This window comes from Nothobranchius furzeri, chromosome 13 (genome assembly GCF_043380555.1).
Source record: "Nothobranchius furzeri strain GRZ-AD chromosome 13, NfurGRZ-RIMD1, whole genome shotgun sequence".
Classification (NCBI taxonomy): domain Eukaryota; kingdom Metazoa; phylum Chordata; class Actinopteri; order Cyprinodontiformes; family Nothobranchiidae; genus Nothobranchius; species Nothobranchius furzeri.
Window position 1 is genome coordinate 50,634,581 of NC_091753.1, and position 20,836 is coordinate 50,655,416.

The 20,836-nt window shown below is 44.0% G+C and overlaps 1 long non-coding RNA gene across 1 annotated transcript; it reads left to right on the top strand.

The window, feature by feature from the left end:
* Positions 1-7,080: 7,080 nt before the first annotated feature.
* Positions 7,081-9,786, top strand: LOC139062406 (uncharacterized). The gene is made up of 3 exons (XR_011515976.1): positions 7,081-7,350; positions 7,589-7,715; positions 9,115-9,786. It is a non-coding gene; the product is annotated as an uncharacterized lncRNA (long non-coding RNA).
* Positions 9,787-20,836: the final 11,050 nt, after the last annotated feature.

Consider the following 20,836-nt stretch of genomic DNA (forward strand, 5'->3'; position numbering starts at 1 on the left):
TCTCTGGGCGACTCCATTTTAGACTCCATAGTCCCTCCTACGGAAGCCCTTGAGGACAAAATGCATTTACTGATATGTAATAAATGGTTACAAAATGTCACTGTTCATAGATGTTGTTGTTTTACACATTTACCTCTTCACTCGTTGCCAGCGATGAAAGAGTCTGATGTGATAGTAAGTTTGCACTCCCCAGAGCTTTTTAACCCTAGTGGACATATGTTGGTAAGGTCTTACTCCAACACAAAAATACAGCTTGCTTGCAATGATTTAGGTATCTAGTGCCCCGTATCATCAGGAAAAATACACACTGTCACTTTAATAAAAAAGTATCTTATGAATAAATTATACAATCAAATTTCAACATAATCAGTTACATGTTTGAGTTTCCCCCCATAGTTTTCCACACCCTTACATGTCAAGATTGATAACATACTATGCAGAGTGCCTTGAGACGACTCTCTTCCTGATTTGGCGCTATATAATTAAACTTGAATTGAATTGAATAAAAACATATATATCAAAAAGTGCAAAATGTATTTTTATGTTGTGTGATCACTGAGTTCAAAAAGTCAAAATACCAGTTCTTATAAAAAAAAATAGAAAACTCCTTAGTAGTGATGTGTCGGTCACGAACGACCCGGCTCTAAGAGCTGGCTCTTTGAAGTGAGCGACGGGAGCCGGCTCTTCATTGGGAGCCCTCCCCTCCCCCTCCCCTCTTTCTTTGGTGAAAGCTACAGGCGATTGGTCAACATGTGTAACTGTGTGTCCAGACTGTCCACACACAGAGCAGTAGGGGCGGGGAAGAGGGAGGATCAGACTCAGACACACAGCAGAGCACATGCGGGTGGAGGGAGACGAGAGGGAATGAGGAGGAGGAGAAAGGCGAGCGAGAGGAGAGTGCAACGAAGACGGTGAGAAAATGAGCGCCAGCAGTCGGAAAGTGGAGATTTCTTAAAGTGTTCAGTTACTAAATCCATAGAAATGTTAAATATTTGATACACTGCATTTTTTTACATTAGTAAATCATTTTACATATAGCTTAGCATTATTTTGGTTATAAATGTACTTTACGCAACAGAAAATCTGAGGAGCCACTTGTATGGCGTTTAAAGCGTGCCACAACCCGTGCACGCGCATTGGGTCCACAGCGCGCGTGTGAACGGGACTCGCGAGCGAAAATATACATGGCAGCGCGCGTGTGAACGGGACTCGCGAGCGGAAATATACATGGCGAGAGGTCATTTGTGCACTGAGAGGGAGCAAACTGTGTCTGTGAGCGCACAAGGATGTGCACAAGTGACAAACCTGCGTGCGCGCGTTGTCAACGAGCACACGGCAGAGGAGAACGTGCGCGCGCGGCAGCCTCTGTGCGCGCTCGGCAGCCTCTGTGCGCGCTCGGTTTCTGACTCCTGCTCGCTCGGCTGTAAGGGCTTTTGGCACTCTGGAGGCGTGGCCTGTGGCAGATCTTCTCTGTCCTCTGATTGGTTAGTTTACCCCGCAGTTCACCCTCTATCTATATAAAAACGTCGGATATTCAGTAGTTGCTGGCATAGCTCAGCTGGGAGAGCGGGTGACTCTCGGCCTGGAGGATCCAGGTTCGTGTCCGGGCAAGGAAAATGCAGTAGATGTCATGTTAATTTTTCTTAATTTCAGGTATTTTACAGTTGTGACCGTTCAACTGTCATTAAACGTCCGAATGTTTGCTGGGCAGTGTTTTAAAAAGTGCACATAAGCTAGATGGTTTTAACCATATAAAATTACATTTTTGGTGATACTGGAAAAATACATACTGAAATAAAACTACTGGTTGAAAACTTTATGACTGTGGTTGTACAATATATGACTCACTAATACACTGCAAACTCCCTTAGAGTGGGGCTTCCAGAGAGAGAGAGAGAGAGAGAGAGAGAGAGAGAGAGAGAGAGAGAGAGAGAGAGAGAGAGAGAGAGAGAGAGAGAGAGAGAGAAGTTCTTGCCTCATTAATGTATTGTTTATTTTTTTTCAGTATTTAATTGACAAATTATCCTTTCAAATAATTAATTGATGAGTTACATAATTGTCCATTTAGAATTGTTGAATGGACTGAGTAAAGTTTGGTGCACTTTATATATTTCAAAACATGTTTTTTTTTTATGATGCATATAAATAATTTCAATGTTAATTTAATGAAATATTTCTATTTTTTGATTACCTCACCCTTGTTTTGACAAAAACGGAACCTTGCTGGATAATATCATGGAGAAACTATTTGTTCACAGTACATGGCTCAGTGAGGATCTGTGTAAAGGAGGAGATGCTCAGAAATCTGTCTGCAGATTGTTACAACCCAGACTGGAAGTGGTGGGCTGTAATAAGAAAGGAGACCAAACAGAGGAGTGGGGGTTCAACAACTGATTTATTTAACAAAAGTAAGGATTTACTAAAGCAAGTTAGTGAACAGAAAATGGCCAGTGAGGACTCTCCACCACACAGGAGAGACCCAGTGAAAGCAGAAAAACAGTAGGCTTTGTAGGCAGCACCACACCCTGAGCCCAGGTGCCTCCAAGGCTGCTTAACGAGCTGCCTACAACAGAAGAAAAACACAATTAAACACAAATGAAAACCCAATGAGACGGTGGGGGCATCACAACACGTTCAGGACTACCCAAACACCAGTAATTCTTGACTGCACTGATCTGCTTTAGTAAATCCTTACTTTGGTTAAATAAATCAGTTGTTGAACCCCCACTCCTCTGTTTGGTCTCCTTTCTTATTACAGCCCACCACTTCCAGTCTGGGTTGTAACAATCTGCAGACAGATTTCTGAGCATCTCCTCCTTTGGTATACAGATCCTCACTGAGCCAAGTACTGTGAACAAATAGTTTCTCCGTGATATTATCCAGCAAGGTCTTGTTTTTGTCAAAACAAGGGTGAGGTAATGAAAAAATAGAAATATTTCAATAAATTAACATTAAAATTATTTATATGCATAATAAAAAAAAACATGTTTTGAAATATATAAAGTGCACCAAACTTGACTCAGTCCATTCAACAATTCTAAATGGACAATTATGTAACTCATCAATTAATTATTTGAAAGGATAATTTGTCAATTAAATGCTGAAAAAAATAAACAATACATTAATGAGGCAAGAACTTTTTAAACTTGAACATACCTACACCCACAAGTCTATTTTTACCTGGTTTAAACCATCTAGCTTATGTGCACTTTTTAAAACACTGCCCAGCAAACATTCGGACATTTAATGACAGTTGAACGGTCACAACTGTAAAATAATATCACAGGAATTAGGAAAGAATAATACGACATCAACTCTATGTTACTTAGCCGGACTCGAACCTGGATCCGCCAGAGTGAGAGTCACCCGCTCTCCCAGCTGAGCTATGCCAGCAACTGCTGAATATCAGATTTTTTCATATAGATAGCTAGAGAGTAAAGTGCGGGGTAAACTAACCAATCAGAGGATAGGGAAGATCTGCCACAGGCCACGCCTCCAGAGTGCCAAAACTCCTCACAGCCGAGCGAGCGGAATTAGGAACCGAGCGCGCAGAGGCTGCCGAGCGCGCAGAGAGGCTGCCGCGCGCGCACGTTTTCCTCTGCCGTGTGCTCGTTGGCAACGCGCGCACGCAGGTTTGTCACTTGTGCACATCCTTGTGCGCTCACAGACACAGTTTGCTCCCTCTCAGTGCACAAATGACCTCTCGCCATGTATATTTTCGCTCGCGAGTCCCGTTCACGCGCGCGCTGCCATGTATATTTTCGCTCGCGAGTCCCGTTCACGCGCGCGCTGCCATGTATATTTTCGCTCGCGAGTCCCGTTCACGCGCGCGCTGCCATGTATATTTTCGCTCGCGAGTCCCGTTCACACGCGCGCTGTGGACCCAATGCGCGTGCACGGGTTGTGACACGGGTCTGACGCGATACACTTGGGAGACGAAAGAGCCGGCTCTTTTCGGTGATCTGAGCCAAAAGAACCGGCTCTCTAAAAAGAGCCGGAATTCCCATCACTACTCCTTAGCAGTGTTGTTTTTTTTTTCATGAAATTTTTTGCTTTGATAGTTTTAGAATGCTTGGTTGTGATAGGATGTTTTTGATTGGCCTCATACTCAGTGCATTCACATGTGCATCTAAGTTGATCAGCAGCAAAAATCAAGTTAAAACTGGGAACCTTCATTATATTTGACATTAGCATTAGATAAAAAAAATGAAGTGCATTCCACTCTACGGTTGGTGCCTAAACCCTTTCATGTTTGGAATTCTTCCGATTAGCCTACAGAAACTCACAAATATTAAACGAACGTTGGAAGGAGTGGAGCAGATAGGGCAAAAATAGGACATGCAAAATGGAACGGAATGGACAACAATGCTGCAGCAAAGCTTATTTGGTACGTACTGAACAGTTTGATATCATTACATGGGTTACCTTGTGATGATATTGTCAGAAAACAGCTTCTGTGATCTCGTCACTTCTGATAGGGGACTGCCCAGCCAGGACCAGCTCGTCTATGCTGTCTACATGCTGATGAAATATGTTTCTAATCGCTTTATCTGGGTACTTTAGCTTGATTAGAATTGTTGCAAGTCCGAGCAATCGGTCAAGGCTTAGAAACAGTGGTCAGAGACAAGGGTCACACAAGGGTCAAGAGGACAATAGTTCAGGACTTGCTGGTGAGGACAGAACTAGGCAAAGGGTCAAAAGACAGCCTGTCCTCTCTGGATCCACCCATGGACACACCCCTGGGCCCGCCCCTAACTCCACCTCTGGCGGGAAAAGAAGGACTGGCATGGAGTGAGGAAGGTCTAACTGGACCCAGAAGCTCTCAGGAATGCTGGAGGAAGATCTACAATTTGCTACCAACATGAAGATTTATGACCTGTGCTCTCATTCCAGGAGTGCAGAATGTAACTTTTGTGCCCTCATGTGAATACTGCATGTATTGAAAATGATACTAAATGTCTTATGTAGAGCTAAAAAAGTGTATCTGGTAAATGACCCCTTGACCTAAACTGTCAGGAGAGAATGACTTGTGACTCTTACATTGTTTAGAGCAGTCTCAGAAGTGATATAAAAGGATGCAGCTCAGATCGAGCGGGGCTTCGTTCTTGGGGAGATTCTGAGAAGACAAGAGCTAGTGTAAACTAACTCTTATTTAATCATTTTGAACTAATTCCTCCGTGGGGGATAGTAGTTGTTTTTCACTTTACCCATTTTTGTATTTTGATTTTGTAATAAAACTTTTTTGAAAAAGAAACATAATCCTGATTCTTTCAGGTTTTCTCTAAAGCTTCACGTTTGGGGCCCTGACCATAATTGCACAGAGGTAAGCATGTCGAAGATCGGTCTCTGAATTATCAGGACTTACTTTACAGTTTATAACAGAATAATATAAAGAAACCTTAAGATAAGGGAAGTTTTAACTTCCCCCTCCTTGCGAGTAACGAGTTGTCTTAAGGGCGATAAAAGCAAAATATTCGAGGTTATTTTGGCTCTGATTGCAGGTTGAAAAAGTCTCTAATCAGCTGGAAGGTTGGATTAATAAATAAATTGATAAACTTATGATAGCCTGATCAACTAGCATAAATCATTTTATAGTTACCAACCTCCCACATAAGCTGTTAGAGGCGCAATTAATTCCGGGTAATCCAAACAATTGCTGAGAGGCTTGGCTTGCCTCCAGACTTCTCTCTAGTATCTTAACCAAAAGGTAACGAGTTTAAAAGAAGTGTAGTACTCTGGGGCTGGCTATTCGTGCAAGTCATTTCACCTTTAAAATAAAAGACAAGATTCTAATTAGGTAGTCCAAACCCGGATCTAGTACAATTATACTCGTCGGTACACCCCCGAACCCTGATGGATGCACCGTCTCATAAGTTCTAACGGAACTGGGTTTTAAAGGAACCGGTAAATGGGACGGGCACACGACATGGCGCCCAACGTGGGGCTAATCGGCGAAGGTTCAAATATTAGATACCGGACTATTCGACGTAGAACTATGTCTTTTAGGCTGATAAAAGCTTACGCACTATGGACCTGATACGCTTATAACCTTGGAGCGAAAACCGCACCAATTTCTCGAAAAGGAAAGAAATTTGGGAGAACGGACGATTAACTCAAAGAGGTATAAAGAAATCACGGCTTTCCGACGTAAGAAAAGCCAAGGATAAAAGCTAGGCAAAAAATAAAAAGGAATAAAGAGTAAGAATAAAGAATAAGACGTGAAAACGAATAAAAATAAAACAAATAATAAAAAAGAGAAACTTTCAACCAGCCATGGCAGATAGATCTTTAACGGTGAAACCGGAAAATGTTCTCCTTAATGTGAGATTTGTCACCGGAGAAATAGCGACATTTCAAGGTGAACCACAAAGCGTTTTAGCAGTATCCTGTAACCGGAGCTTTCAGAACAAGGCCGAAACGGCTCAAGCCGCAGCGGAGCGCTGTCCGAATGCTGAAACTCAAGTAAAGAATAATCATGTATTTCCGTTAGTGGGTGATTTGGTGATTCTAGCAGAACAACAAAATGATCCTGTTTTTAATCAGATAGCGTGGTGTTGTTGGGAAAATCCAGCGAAACTCCCCACGGGCGAGCAGTATGAGATCCTTCTGGGATTGCTTGAGCAAATACAAACTGGACCGGAACCTTTAGTTCTCACTCCATTTGGAGTCGGGCAGTACCGATGTGATCAGGGAGCGATGTACTCTGCTATGGCGGAGTTCGTGGTTCAACGGGCTAATAGTAGAACAATTTACTTCTTATCTAGAAGCAAAAATGAGGCAATTCAAATGAGACAGGCGTTATGTAACCGACTGGGGATCACGGAGCTCCAAGCGGAAATGTACCGGAGACGAGCTGCAGTTGAAATGTCGGCCTCCTGGGATGAAGTCCAATCGGTTCCGACCGCGCCCCCTTTGTATCCAGCGCTCCGCGGGGAATTCCCTGTGAGCCCCGGTTCCGAGAGCGGATTTCCTCCACCCCCACCAAACCCGCCTGACGCGGTTCGGCCGGCGCAGTGGAACCCGTTTCTACATGTACAAACCCCTTCTCAGGTGCCCATGAGAGGAGCGGAGACATTGGCGGTTCTAGGGGCGGGGCCACAGGGGCACTGGCCCCTGCTGAAATATGATTGGCCCCTGTAGTGCCCCTGTCCTGTCACTCATCTGTCCTTTGTGCGGTGATGAGATTATAGGTGGATGCAATTCCGAGTCCAAACACTAGTGGCCGTGTGGCGCTAAGGAGCAAAATAGTGTGTGAAATCCAACAGAAGAAGATTTGAAAGATTCCAAGAAGGGAGAACTTTTCAACCGACATCGGATCTGATGAGAGTCCACGTTATGAGGAGTTTGTTGGTAAGTCACGAATCACTGTTTACTCACAGTTGCCATGTAAGTCAAGTCTGACAATAAGTCCAATGGAAAGCAATGCCGACATTAGTTAAAGGTAAAGTTAAAAAGGGCTTGTGAAAAAACGTTAGCCCTTGCTAATCCATGTACTTCTTTTGTAATCTGCATTTCGTGTGTTAATAGTTGGCACTGTCTGATAGAGAACATGAAAAGAAAGGGTCAGATACAGGCGGGAATTCTGCAGTTTTTTCCCAAGAGAGTGAGTGTGTCAGCTGGTGAGAACGAGCATGGAGAAATCAGAGAGAGAGCAGCAGGAGGCAGTAGACCAGAGGCTGGAACAGGGCAAGGGACCTCCATTCCCCCTTTATCAGGTCAGAAAGAATATAATCTTTATTGTGCAACAGTCATGTCAGATAAACACGAGAGACAGCCTCTTGTAGGACATACCATGCTGGGAAATCAGCGTACGTGTAATATAAACGCGCCGTGGCGGCATGGTGTTGCGGGAATTTTGTGGCATTCGTGCTGCCACGGTTGATACTAATATCACCGCAACGCCGGACTTGTGAATGCATATTACAACTTGGCGCAACAGAAGGGGGTATCATGATCACGTGGGCAGTTACTGCCGAGCTCCGGCCGGCAACTATATTGAAAAAGAAAGTAAACATGGGCCGTAAGTTTGGCTTTTCTAAACAGAATCAGCTGAGATGATGGCCGGGGAGCCTCTCCGTAAGAGTTGAAGCTCAGATCACCAGAGACTGCACGGGGACAGACACCTTCTGGAGCGGCTTGTTAAAAAAGCTTAATGAGTGTGGCTTTGATCGCAATAAAAAGCAAGTTATGTCCAAGATAAACTGAAGTCCGTGGCAGCGCAGAGACCGCCCCCAAGCTCCCTTTTCACCGCCATCGCATAATCTTTTGTAAAAAGATCATGATTGCACCACATTATCCAGCAGGACGGACTGACCACTTATAAACGACCTAATGCTGCCCAGTGTGTTCTGCTTATAATTGAGGATAACCTTTTCCCATTTTATCTTGGAGCTGATCCAGTTAATGTGGAGTCATTTTCTTGCACAGAAAATTTGCATTGAGCTTTTTATATTTATCAGTAATAATTGGGTCAGTTATTCCAAGCACCAAAAATAAAGGATTATTGTTTAAATTGATAGAAGTTGTTAATCGTGACAAATCATTAGTGGCAAAGTTGCTTCCCTTTAGTAAATGATTTTACGTTTCTCAAAGCATCTTTCCATTCATCATCAGTAATGTTGCAGTTAAGTTTCCTTTCCCACAATTCCTTCAAGGTTTCCCTAAATTGTGACATTTTGATGTATTGTAAAATGTGTGGGAAAAGTCCTTGTTTGAAACACTGAATTTTCTAATTGGTTGATTAAGTAAGGTCAAGGTTAAGTTTTCCAAAGAGATTTTGTGTTTTGGATATTCCTTTGTTAGTCCAACTTTTCCTGCCATTATTCTAGGTAAAAATAAAAAAAATCACCATTATCTCAAATTTGATAAATGATGTTATCTTGTACTAATGGCACATATGTTTACTGAATTCTTCCGCTTCATGGTGATGTGATTTACTATAACATTAACATAATGGATTTAAATTGTATTGGTTTCTTTGTCTACATCTACCACATCTCATCTTTATAGTCCAATCTTTGAAGTCTTCAATTTCAAATAAATAAAAATGTGGTCTCATAGAAAACAAAGTTTTGGCTGGATTTAGCTGGAGTTTGACATATATTTGTATTTTAGCTGCAAACTGGGACAAGACTCTCTCCAATTCAGACAACCAGAGTGAAGTTAATGACTCAACCTTCCATCCTGCTGGGCCACCAGAGTCACCAATCAATACTAATCCTGCAGGATCAAATGACATCTTCCAGTGTGATGCACAGAATCCTGCGCAGACATCAGAACGGTGTTCTGTTCCAGTAGGACCTGGTGGTGTGCTTCTCATTTTGTAAAGGCTCTTTAAATTTAATTGAATTTTGCAGTCAGTCACTTGCAGATTCTGAATGCCATGAATGTTAAAGGTTGAGAGATATAAGCAACTGACTCAGACTTATTTAATTGACTTCCCACCAGACATTTCCCAGTCAAGAGCAGAGGGTCCTGTGATATTCTTCTGGTGTTTTTTCCACACACAAACATATTTTAACCTGATATTTGTGGCTTTGCAAAATAAATTGAATGCTAAAATTTCTCAAATGCTGTGTGTGGTTGTATTTTGTCAATGTACAGTAAAAATTGATGTACAATTGCATTGATGTTTTTCAACATGGTGTTGGGGTAAACTGTATCTACCATACAAAACTGGGAATAGTATGCAAGTATGTTGGACTGTTCGTGGCCCCTCTATAAATATTGTGGCCCCTTGATGGCCCCACCCTCAGAAAAATCCTAGATCCGCCACTGAGCGGAGAGACCGCCCACTGAACAGCATGTTGCTGCATGGGACAAAGACGAGACTCAGAGACGGTCAGGGGCTGAAAGGACTCCAAACCCAATTCCTTTTCCCCCGTTAGAACCGCATAGTCCCGCGGCTCCTCCGAATCATGTTACGATAGGTCAAGAACCGGTGATAATTTTGTCAGGCGAGAAAATAGATGCGGAGATCCGAGAAGAAGATGTGTTGATCTTTCTGAAAGATCCACAAAGTTCTGCCAGTACTACGTCCTCCTTAAGTTCTCTGAGGAGACTTTTAGGGGCAGAAAGCAGAAGTTCTATGATTCCGCTGGTAGATCGTAATTACGAAGCTGGAGAAATTACTACTCTCTTAGACAAGCAATTAGGGAATCTGGAAGGTCGTGTCAGCGCGATTTCCATAATTAACGTAGACCCTCATAATCCCGACATCTCTTTTCACCAAGCTTGGGAGCGGGTGGTGTCAGAAGCCTTGGATTTAGGAGCGCGACGGCTAGTGTTTAAGCTTAATAACAAACCCCAGGTGTGTCGGATAACTGAAGCATATGGCGCAGGTTTAGTGATTTATTCCGAAGCCTCTAGCAGGCTAGGAGACATCCCGGTCGTAATTTTAGTGGATAAGTCAGCCTTGCCGCGAGTAGAGAAGAAAGTCAAACATTGGTTTGAGGCCAGAGACAGAAGCAGCGAGAGTGAGGCTGAATCGGAGGAAGAACAGGGTTCCCAACTGGTGGTGCGTGGCACACCCAAAGGGACGCTCAGGTCAGAATGCGGATCCCAACAAAAATGCAGCACTCGGATCCCTGGAGGCAAAACACCTGAAAAAGTGAGTTGGTTATCCCCAGTTACAGCCCATGAGCAAGGTGAGAACAGAGAAAATGTAGAGCAACAACCCCAGAGAGCAGAAAAAGGAGATGAGACAAATCCTATGGTTTATGGCATTAGAGGACTAAATAAGAAAAGCCGTCCAGTACAGATGAAATATTTTGACCCTCAGGCACCTCCTAACATAGGCCCAGTTAGACCAGTTCCAGAACCAGGACGAGGCCAGTTTGCAATTAATACAGAGGGAGACCAGAATTATGCAGGAGAAGTAGCAGAAAATCCTTTTACAGACTGGTACCCTGTAGATGGCTTCACGGCTTCAGCAATTCAAGCAGCAAAAAGTAGGGAAGAAGTCATGTTGCAACCAGGATGGGGGCAACCTTTTAAGCATGCTTATTTAGGCCAAGGATATGATTTTTATCGCGGTGGATGTATGGCTAGGGATTCGGCAGTGAAAACTCACTGCTACTCGCCGTGCAGCCCCTCCCAACCTTTGGATGTAAACCGAAGCACTCCGCAGGGAGGACAGCTTAATCCAATGCCTAAAGAGAGAATCCTAGGACAGGAATATTCCCCATATTGGCAAACTGCTCAGGAACAGTCAAGAGTAAGCTTAGGACATTTTGATCATACCATTCTGCCACAAAGAGCATCGGGTGAGACAGACGCTGGGTATGTACAGCGGCTTCAGGATCGAGGTATGACGATTGAACAACTTTCAAGTCCAGAAATTTCTCAGGTTATAGCATTAAAGAACGATCTGCGTTTAACCCCAGGAGCCTCGTTGATGTCCCTGGCGGAGAGTTCTCCCAGAGGGATTGGTGAGGATTCTGGGGAACGACGGAGGAAAGCTTTAAGCTCTGAAATCAGTACAGGAAAAGTTACATTAGCTGGGTGTTTGGGAACAATCGCAGGGCTTTCCCAAGTACAGCAGGAAAAACTTTTAGCTGATCTGCCCGGGGGATTAATGATGGCTGCGATGTGGCCTAATCTCTCCCCTGCAGAAAAAATCAGACAAGCGCAGGCGTGGGATCGCACAAGGGAATTTAAGCAGTCAAAAAACGAATTAGGACGGCAGGCCGGAAACAGATTGAAAGGTCAGATACCATCCCCTCTGCCCCCTCCACACCAAGGGGAGCAAGGGAGCCAATCAGTGAGCTCTCAACCGAGGCAACTCCCACCCAGAACAGAACCGAATCAGAACCAGAGAACCAGGGGCCAAATGGACCCAAATGCAAGGCCGTTTTTCATGGGACCCCCCGGCTGCCCTGTGGCTCGACCCAGGAGAGTGAATCCGGAGGAGTGGGCCCGGATGACCAGAGAACAGAAGGAGAAATTGATCCAATCAATCAAAGATTGGGACGCGAAATACCACAATCAGAGAAGACCGCCACCACAAAAGTAGAAATAATTGAGGCGCTCTCATCTCATACGCATTGGGATGGGGAGTGGCTTAAAGTAAAATACGAAAATACAAAATACATTTTAGATACCGGGGCATTAATATCAGTAAAGCGTGAAAATAATCCGATGGAACAAATAGGATACAAGAATGTGATACTCGCAGACGGCTCTGTACGTAACATGGCAGTTCATAAAGATGAACAGGGAATTCTTTACATAAAAGGTGCAGAAAACTTAATTAGTTTAAAGGATTTAGTTAAAATAACAAAAGACCCAGCACTGAATGTGAGTTTTTTAGGTGAATTAGATATGGATAGTCTCATTAAAGAACAACTGGAGAAGACTAGTTTGGACCCGCACAAACTCAGAGAAATAATCCAAAAAGGTAATTGGGCTACACACAAAAATGATTGTGGCAGAGTAAAAGAACAATGCATTATTAAAGGAGCGATGCCTGCCAGGGAAAAGCAGTATCCGATCAGAGAAGGAAGAGATGAGATTAGATGTACTCTCGCTGAGCTTAAAGAAAAATGGATAATCGAAGAGAAAGATACATTATCCACCTGTCTTCCCATTCAAGCTGTTCCTAAACCTGATGGCACCTACAGACTGGTACACAATTTAAAAGGTTTAAATAGAGTGACTCCGCACGACGTGCGTAAAACTTTTGACCCATACATGCAGCTCCGAACCATGCCTATTAAAAAATATAAAACATGCATCGATTTGGCTAACGGTTTTTGGTCTGTACCTTTAGCGCAAGAAAGTCGAGCTAAAACTGGATTTACATTTGAAGGGAAACATTATCAATGGTGCGTTTTACCGATGGGATGGGTAAACGCGGCGAATAAATTTCAAGGTGTCGTACAGTCATATCTGGAAGGTTTACCTGTCGTTCAATATATTGATGACATATTTTTCACGCATGATTGTGAAAATGAACACCTGAAAACTTTGGACGAGGTGGTGACCAGACTGACATGTGCAGGATTCAAACTCAACTTGAAGAAAAGCCAGCTAGGACGCACAAAAGTTACGTTCCTAGGTTTTGAGGTGTCAGATTCAGTGGCGGTACCTTTCACCTATCTACAGAACATAACACCCCCGCATGACTTACTGACGCTGGAAGGTGTAATCGGACAGCTTCAGTACATTTCCAGCAACGTCCGTGATTTTCGAAACATCATTGATCCCATAATGTCACTCAAAAAAGGTCTCAGAACCAAAGTGGGTCAAAAACTGGTGACGCACAACCGCAAACTGAGCTCACAGGAGCTTGAGACTTATCAAGCAGTGATGGTTAAAATAAGTGCTAATCTAGTGAATCTTTCAAATAGAGAGCATCATGAACCGTTAGCTGTAAGAGTGATTGTAGGACAGGATTTCACAGAGTGTTTATTTCAGAACTATGACAGCAAGAGTCTGATAACATGTAAAGGCTATAAACTCGCACCAACAGAAACCCGTTACACGCCCAGCGAAAAGGTGCTGACCAGCCTGATGAAACATAAAGATATGATGTTCGCTCTGGCCGGATCGCAAAAAATCATAATTCAATCTACTGATTATATGATTAAAGAACTTCGGAAAGATCTCCTCCCACAGGCGAGGGCCGTTTTACCCAGATGGGCAAAGTGGGAGATGTTATTGGCAAACCCGCAGATTCACGTAGAAGGAGAAACAAAACTTAAGCCTGGCAGGAAAGAGGTTGTTAAAGCTATAAAACCAGAGGCAGTTTACTACACTGATGGATCTAAGAAAACAGCAGACGCAGACTTCTGTAAGTGGGGGTTTGTGAGACTGCTAAAGGACAGGAAATATCAACAAGCTGGACAGACTGTCGGATCCGCTCAAACTGCAGAATTGACGGCCGTTGTCATGGCGCTTGCTGACGCGTGTAAGCTGAAGCTCAAATCAGTAAGATTGGTCACAGACTCTAAATACGTTAAAGACGGGCTGGATGATCATTTAGCATTTTGGGAAGCTAAAGATTTCCAGAAAACTGATGGAGAAAGATTGGAACACGCTGACTTGTGGACTTTAGTATCGTGTTATAAGAAAAAATTACAGATTCAGGTGACACATGTAAATAGCCATACAAATGGAAAAAGCGAAGATGAGATCGGAAACGCAGAAGTGGATGAATTAGTACAAGCTCGCGCTTTGTTTCTACCCACAGCGTTTTTACAGAACAGGAGCGCTGCAGCTGATGAAGAGCTGGTGACATTTGCGCATAAAAATTACGGACACGTAGGAGTATTACGGTTGCGTGAGATTTTCAAAAAAGAAAATATTTCTGTACCAAAGCTGAAAGAACTAACAGCACGAGTAAAAGCGACGTGTGAGTCGTGTAAAGTAAAAGGAGGGGCTCAACCTGTGATTTATGACCATCTCCCCATCATGTGTGATGTGCCGGGGGTGCATTTCAGCACGGATGTTGGTGAATGTGCCTCTAGAGGAGTGAACGGACATAAGTTCTTTTTGGTAATCAAAGATAATGGACCAGGTGATCAGAGCAAGATAATACCGCTGAAACGTGTCACAGGAAATACGGCCAGCATGGCCTTATCTCTACACCTGCCCCTCACGTGTGAGTCACTCCGTTCGGATGGAGGACCTGAATTTAAGAATGACAAAGTTTCTTGTCTGCTTGAATCAAGGGGGATAAGACACATTTTTTCTATCCCATACGAGTCCCACACTAACGGAATAGCAGAAAGAGCAGTTAGGACGATAAAAAATCACATCCTGACTAACCTGAGCTCCCGATGGGATACACCGGAGGGAGTTTCAGAACTAAATGTGATCCTTAATATGACGAAACTGAAAAGAACTGAGAAAAAAACTAACCCGGAACACGTCTCTGTGTTACAGAAAGGTGAAAGAATTTGGGTCAAAAGAGGACCGGTTCGAAAAGGAGATTGCATTAAGCATAACGTAAGTGGTCCCTTTATAATAAAAGACGTAACTGGGAACGTGGTTTTAACTGACACTGGTTTGCGCGTTCACCCTCATCAAGTTATAAAATAACTCTGAAAAATAAAAGTAATTAATTGAAAAAATAAATAAATAATTTTTTTTTTTTTTTTAATTAATTACTTGATTAAAGGTCATGGCTGGGCCAAAATCTAGTGAAGAAATGACTTGTAAGATCCCAGGTACTACGGGCCTAATTTTGCTAACGAAGGGGGATTGTGTTAAAGATTGTAAAGTGGCTATGTTTCCGGGCTTCATAGAATCTGCAAATGCGTATCGTTACGCGCAATGGGGAGGCTTGAGGCCAGGAACATGCGTGATATGCAAATCTCTGTGCACCCTAATTAAATGGTCGGGGCTCCGGGAGCAGAAGCCCACTCACCTGGAGAGAGGAACGGACTTACATACAGGTGCAGTGGAGCTGTCTGCTCCCATTAAAATATGTTTTTGCGGAACCTGCTTGAGGAATAATCCAGGCATCATCTCCTGGCAGGTCTGTGAATGCACCCACAGAGGTGAAATCAAAGATGGGTGCTGTTTCACGAAGAATGGTGTTTTGACTACCTGCTTACCGACAAGCCAGCCAAGTATGTTTTTTGTAGGAGAGCTGCTCAGGAATCCTAGCCTGGTGAAGCCGGTTAGAGATTTATGGGTGGAAGCTTATCCATTTGTGTTCAAGCTCAAGACCAGAGAAAAAGGACTGGAAGAGCTTCAGGCTCGGTCCAAATTTGAGTCTATTAAGAGCTTGATATTAGGACAGCAATTTGGTACGCTGGCTGATGCATGGGAAACAGGTACACAGATTGGGGTAACTCAAGAGTATAAAGACGACAGATGGGGAACTTATCTGTCAGGGACTCTGGACTGGCATACAGGATTGTCTGTTCAGGAGCCCCCAGGGATGCGTAAGCGTGTTACATCATACCTGGTTGAGCTGAAGAGTCTGGGACCAGGGGCGGAGCGTAAGTTCATGCCTTATCAGTTAACTTTGATAGAGGTAATAGACCTGTCGGGTCGCGTTTGCAGCTCGGCTGTTAACATAGTGACCACCCGGAGAGGAGAGGCATATTGGCCTAAGATTTATGGGACTGCTCACACTAGAATGTCTCGTAGAAGGCTGGTCTCCGATCTGACTCTAACTAACTAGAGCAGGGCGCTTTCATTTCCTGCAGATTTTTATGCTTCTGTCTTACAGATGTTATCTACGCAGAAGCATAAGAGGGAAAGCAGCAGAAAACGAAAAGTGGTCAGGTATGCAACTCCGGCGGGAGTTGACCCCAAAGTTAAAAAGAAAAATGTAAATATTCCGAAAGGAAAGAATTGGATAATAAAATGGATTAAATGGGCCTTTTTTATCCTTTTCGAATTTAGCCTTATAGGATTAAGTATAGCGATTGCATATGGGGTACATGTATATCTCCGAACGTATCATGTGTCCTCGGTGACATATAACATAACTCACGGAGGACCGCAACAATTAATAGGGAATTGGAATGTATCCAAAATTAAGCTGTTATGGCCCAAAGAAGATTTTAATGAGAATATAACCACCTGCATGATAGCAACACAGATTGGATTCAAGATTTGTAGTGTAACAGGGAACAAAACTGGCTGCCTGCGCTTGCCCTGTGGAGAAAATGGATTTGACCGGATCATGGCTACACCCTCCGTGACATCATTTTCTGCAGCAGAGCAGGAGGAGAAGAATGACACGGAGTGTGGTGAGACCGGCCCATGGGCGGAGTATATGGCAGTCTTGATGGATCACACAGGATCCACAGAGCTTGATCGATCTTGTCAGATAATATTAAGGAAAAAGAAAATCTTAAATCAAACTTCAGGTGAAGTAGAGTTGTGGGTTTACAAATATTGCCTTAGAGATGATTTAGAATGGGGACACAACTTCACCACTTTCAAAGTGATAAAGATAGAAAGATGGTGGCCTCGTAGAATCGAATTTGGGTGTTTTCAGACCAAAGACAGTAGTTTAAGTTCCTGGCAAACAGGAAATATTACGCATTGGTATCAAAGATTATCAAGAGGGAGGGAACGAAGAGATGTTTGCCCGACCCCCCCTCCTAACACAACACTAAAATATGATTCCTTGTCCATGATAGGAGAGAGTCACATGTGGCAGAAAGTAAAAGATAATGTGATTAAATGGTTATCAAAAGTACCCCCTGCAATGTCTGATCCCCTGGCTGAGGCAGAGGAAGGTGAAGAGACCGTTCCTCTTTTTCTAGAGCCCGGTGTGCGGGGTAAGAGATCTACTTCAGAATTAGCTCGACTCTTACGTAAAGGTCATAGTGAATATGCAAATTACACAGGATATCAGAATTATATACTTCCCACTAATAGTACATATTTTAACTGGACATTTTTCTGCCTCCATAATGAGTGTAACGGAATCAAAGTGATGTAACTAACCAAAGTTGTATTTTAACACACTGTTAGTAGTTCACTTTTATAAACAGAAGAATAGGCTGTTTTTATCATCAGGGAGTTTAATTAAACACTCTGTATTGACTTTGAGACAAGAAAAGAGAGATATATGGGATCGTTTGAGAATCTTTAATTTCTGAATTATAAATTCTAAACAATCTACCAGGACTACTCTGTGATGGATGAGAATGGATTCGGATGTTGTGTTGGTGCGTGTGTGTGTGTGTGTGGGTCTGGTTCAGATTCTCTAGGATGACGTAATCGAATCTGGTCGTCTTTGTTATGACTAGATATCACGAGGCTTATAAAGTGATGACATGAGCCGCTATTTTGCCGTGTACGTACCCAGTGGGGTCTCCCAAGTAGATCAGGAATTGCCAGGTCTGGAAACCTCGGATGTACGATGGAGCTGTCGGTGCAGCGGTCACAACGTTTCAAAACCCGTCTGGAGGGTCGGCCCGGTACGATTCAGCAGCGTCAGCAGTTGCTCTTATTTTGAAAGGACGTCGTCTGGTTGTTAAACGACGAAAATCTCCCGTTTCACAGTTCTTAGTTTAAAGAAAACGCATCCGGCCAGGCTGCGCTTGTCTTTAGGATGATGGTGAATAGAACTGAAGTCAAAATGGAACTAACTTAAAAAAATGGCGTTGCCTTGTTTTATATCTCTGAATTGTTGATAAGTTTCAGTAAAGTAGATTGGACACTTGAAGTCAACACCAGATTCTCCTGCGGCAGCCGAAAGCTCTGATTGGTTGGAACAATGTGTCATGCGTTTCTATGGAGATGAGGATCAGTATGTCTGCACCGTAGTCCTGGTTTCATTAAACATAATTCATGACATATTTATTTCACAGATCATTCACTTGATTATTGTTGATCAACATCTGTTTTGCTTAATAATTTTAATCACAAATAAAGTACTTTGATTAAGTAAAGCTTCTTCTTCTCCTTCGGACTCTTCTCCTGGAATGTAAACAGTCTGAGGAACAACCCGACCTTGGTTTTTCTACACGGTGTTATTGTGCCCAGGGGCCAGCTGTATGGAGTTGAAAACCATGAACTTCATAACCTTACATATCCCCCCTTTTCAAGGTCAATGTGGTCCTTCAAGAGACCACTTGGTCGTTGAACAAACCCAAGTTATGAAGAATCTCGACAACAGAACCGGATGCGATCCCAAGGGAACAGCCGTCTGTGGTGAGGCACGAACCCCACGCCGGAGAACAGTCTCGCACACTCCTCAGGAAGAACACAAGTCAGTAGGTTATTAATTATTCCCCATGGAAGTCATAAACGAAGCAACAGCAACGTCATACCCTCACGGGCAATAAAGCAAAGCAGGAGCACATCTTGAACGTATCCACGAACAGGGTAGTATTCCAATCAAAAATCGATTGTTGTATCAGCAGGCAGGGCAATATTCCAAATAAAAATTGAATTATGTAAGAGTACTTATCGTAATCCACAAAAAGGGAAGAGCGGGTGACAGTAAACCCAACGAATGAGGTGTCCCAGCAGCCACGCCGGAACCACAGTCGCCCAAGGCAAACGAGCCGGAGCACCCTCAGGAGTAGTCGATGCAGATGACGAGTCACGGATCCACCCCCAGGACGCAGGATCCTCACAAGCTCAACAGAGGAGAGAGAGCACAGTGTAGGCACTTCAATGTAGACACGACAAAAGTGCATTTCATGTCATCAAAGAAATAAAAATAATAAAAACCTAACTCTATGAGTGCCTTTTGTACTATGTGTTAGTTTTAAGTGTAATTACCCATTAAGTGAAGAAATGGACGCAGCCCTGACTGTGTAAGATGCAAAAAGGGATGATGCGAGAAGCAGAAAAATGAAAGAAACCCTAACTGGTATCAGTGAATTCTCACTGTAAATACTTGTGTCAGGACAGGGGCAAAATTGGTTATAGCCCCGTAGGATAAATCAAAGAATTGATAATCACAAACATAATATTCACTGTAAAAATCAACTGATCAAAGGTACTATAAAAAAAAACAGAAATGTAAATCAGTACTAAAATGTAAATCAGTGGTTAGTAATCATGTTCATGTTAATGTACCCTTAAGGAATGGTGATTAGTAAAGATTTAAAAAAAACAAAATTTTGGACAACAGCACTATGTGGCCTAACCCACTCACTGTTACCTGGCCTTTCGCCTGACTCCAGGAGCCCACAGCACGTCCATCTCAACACACCTTAAGTCTGCACGTGACGTATAACAGGAAAGACAACCATGCACACCCACAAATAAACAAGTTTGTGTAATCAAAGATAGAAATCTGTGGAACCAACAAGTCAGGTAACCGGGATCCTCCCGCCTCTACGTCGCAGATGCCGGCAGAGGAGGAGGAGGAGGAGGCTGTGGAGAGGAACTCACCGTCCCTGGCACAGCAGCCCGGGCCGGCGGTCCATCGCGACGCGGTTCCATGGACCGAGCCAGACGTCCATTTACATCATCGAGCGATGTTCTCATTAACGTCAATGCGGCGGAGAACCGACGGTGTTGGAAAATGAACATAGTCCAAATCAAGCAGATGTTTATGCCTATAATGAATATCACCACAGAGTCGGCGGAGGACCAGGAGTAAGACACTGGTCGAAACCGAAGGTCGGAATCCGACGACAGCTCACGCAACACTTTGTTCACCACACCCACGCGAACCACGGTCGGACCCTCGAACGCCACCCGAACCACCGTCGCTGGGGAAAGAGCAAAAGAGATGTTATCATAGAAAGTGGAGGACTCCACTACAGACCTATGCTCACCAGGATCCAAGTGATATAGAGAAACTTCACCCACGTGGACCGTTGCACCCCGGGGAACCTTCACCCACAAGGTCGCAGATGGTAGGTCCACCTTAGTAGATACCGAACCCTCAAAGCAAACTTCGGCATCACGCTCCTCTTCGGTGGTATCCTCAGACTCACGGTCCCGCCCCCTAACGGGGCTGTGACTCCCGCGGGACGCATACGGGGAGCTCGCCCTCGGAGGCGTGCGACCCCTATCCAGGTGAGGCGACGCCTTCCTGCCGGGCCTCGGAGAACCCCCCTTTATCTCGAAAGAAACACGGCGTTCCACACGTCCCGTCCGCGGTGACTTAGGGGCCCCTCCGCGAGCAGGCGGTGGGGTCCGGGGTCTCTCCGAGTCCCGCCGCTTGTTGAATGGCCGATATTGTCTGTCATCATCATGCTGGCCCCCCTGTTTCTGAGGTCCAGCTTTAAACCCTTTTGGCTTGCGATCCCTATATTCAGCACCCTCTAGTTGCAGCGCGTCTCTGTCTCCTAACGCCATAACTGATGGATTGTTAGATCCTTTTCCGGTTTTACCGAACCGCATGAAGGCGCAGCTCGCCATCCGTCTGAGTTCCCTCATGGGCGTGGTGTCTGTGTCC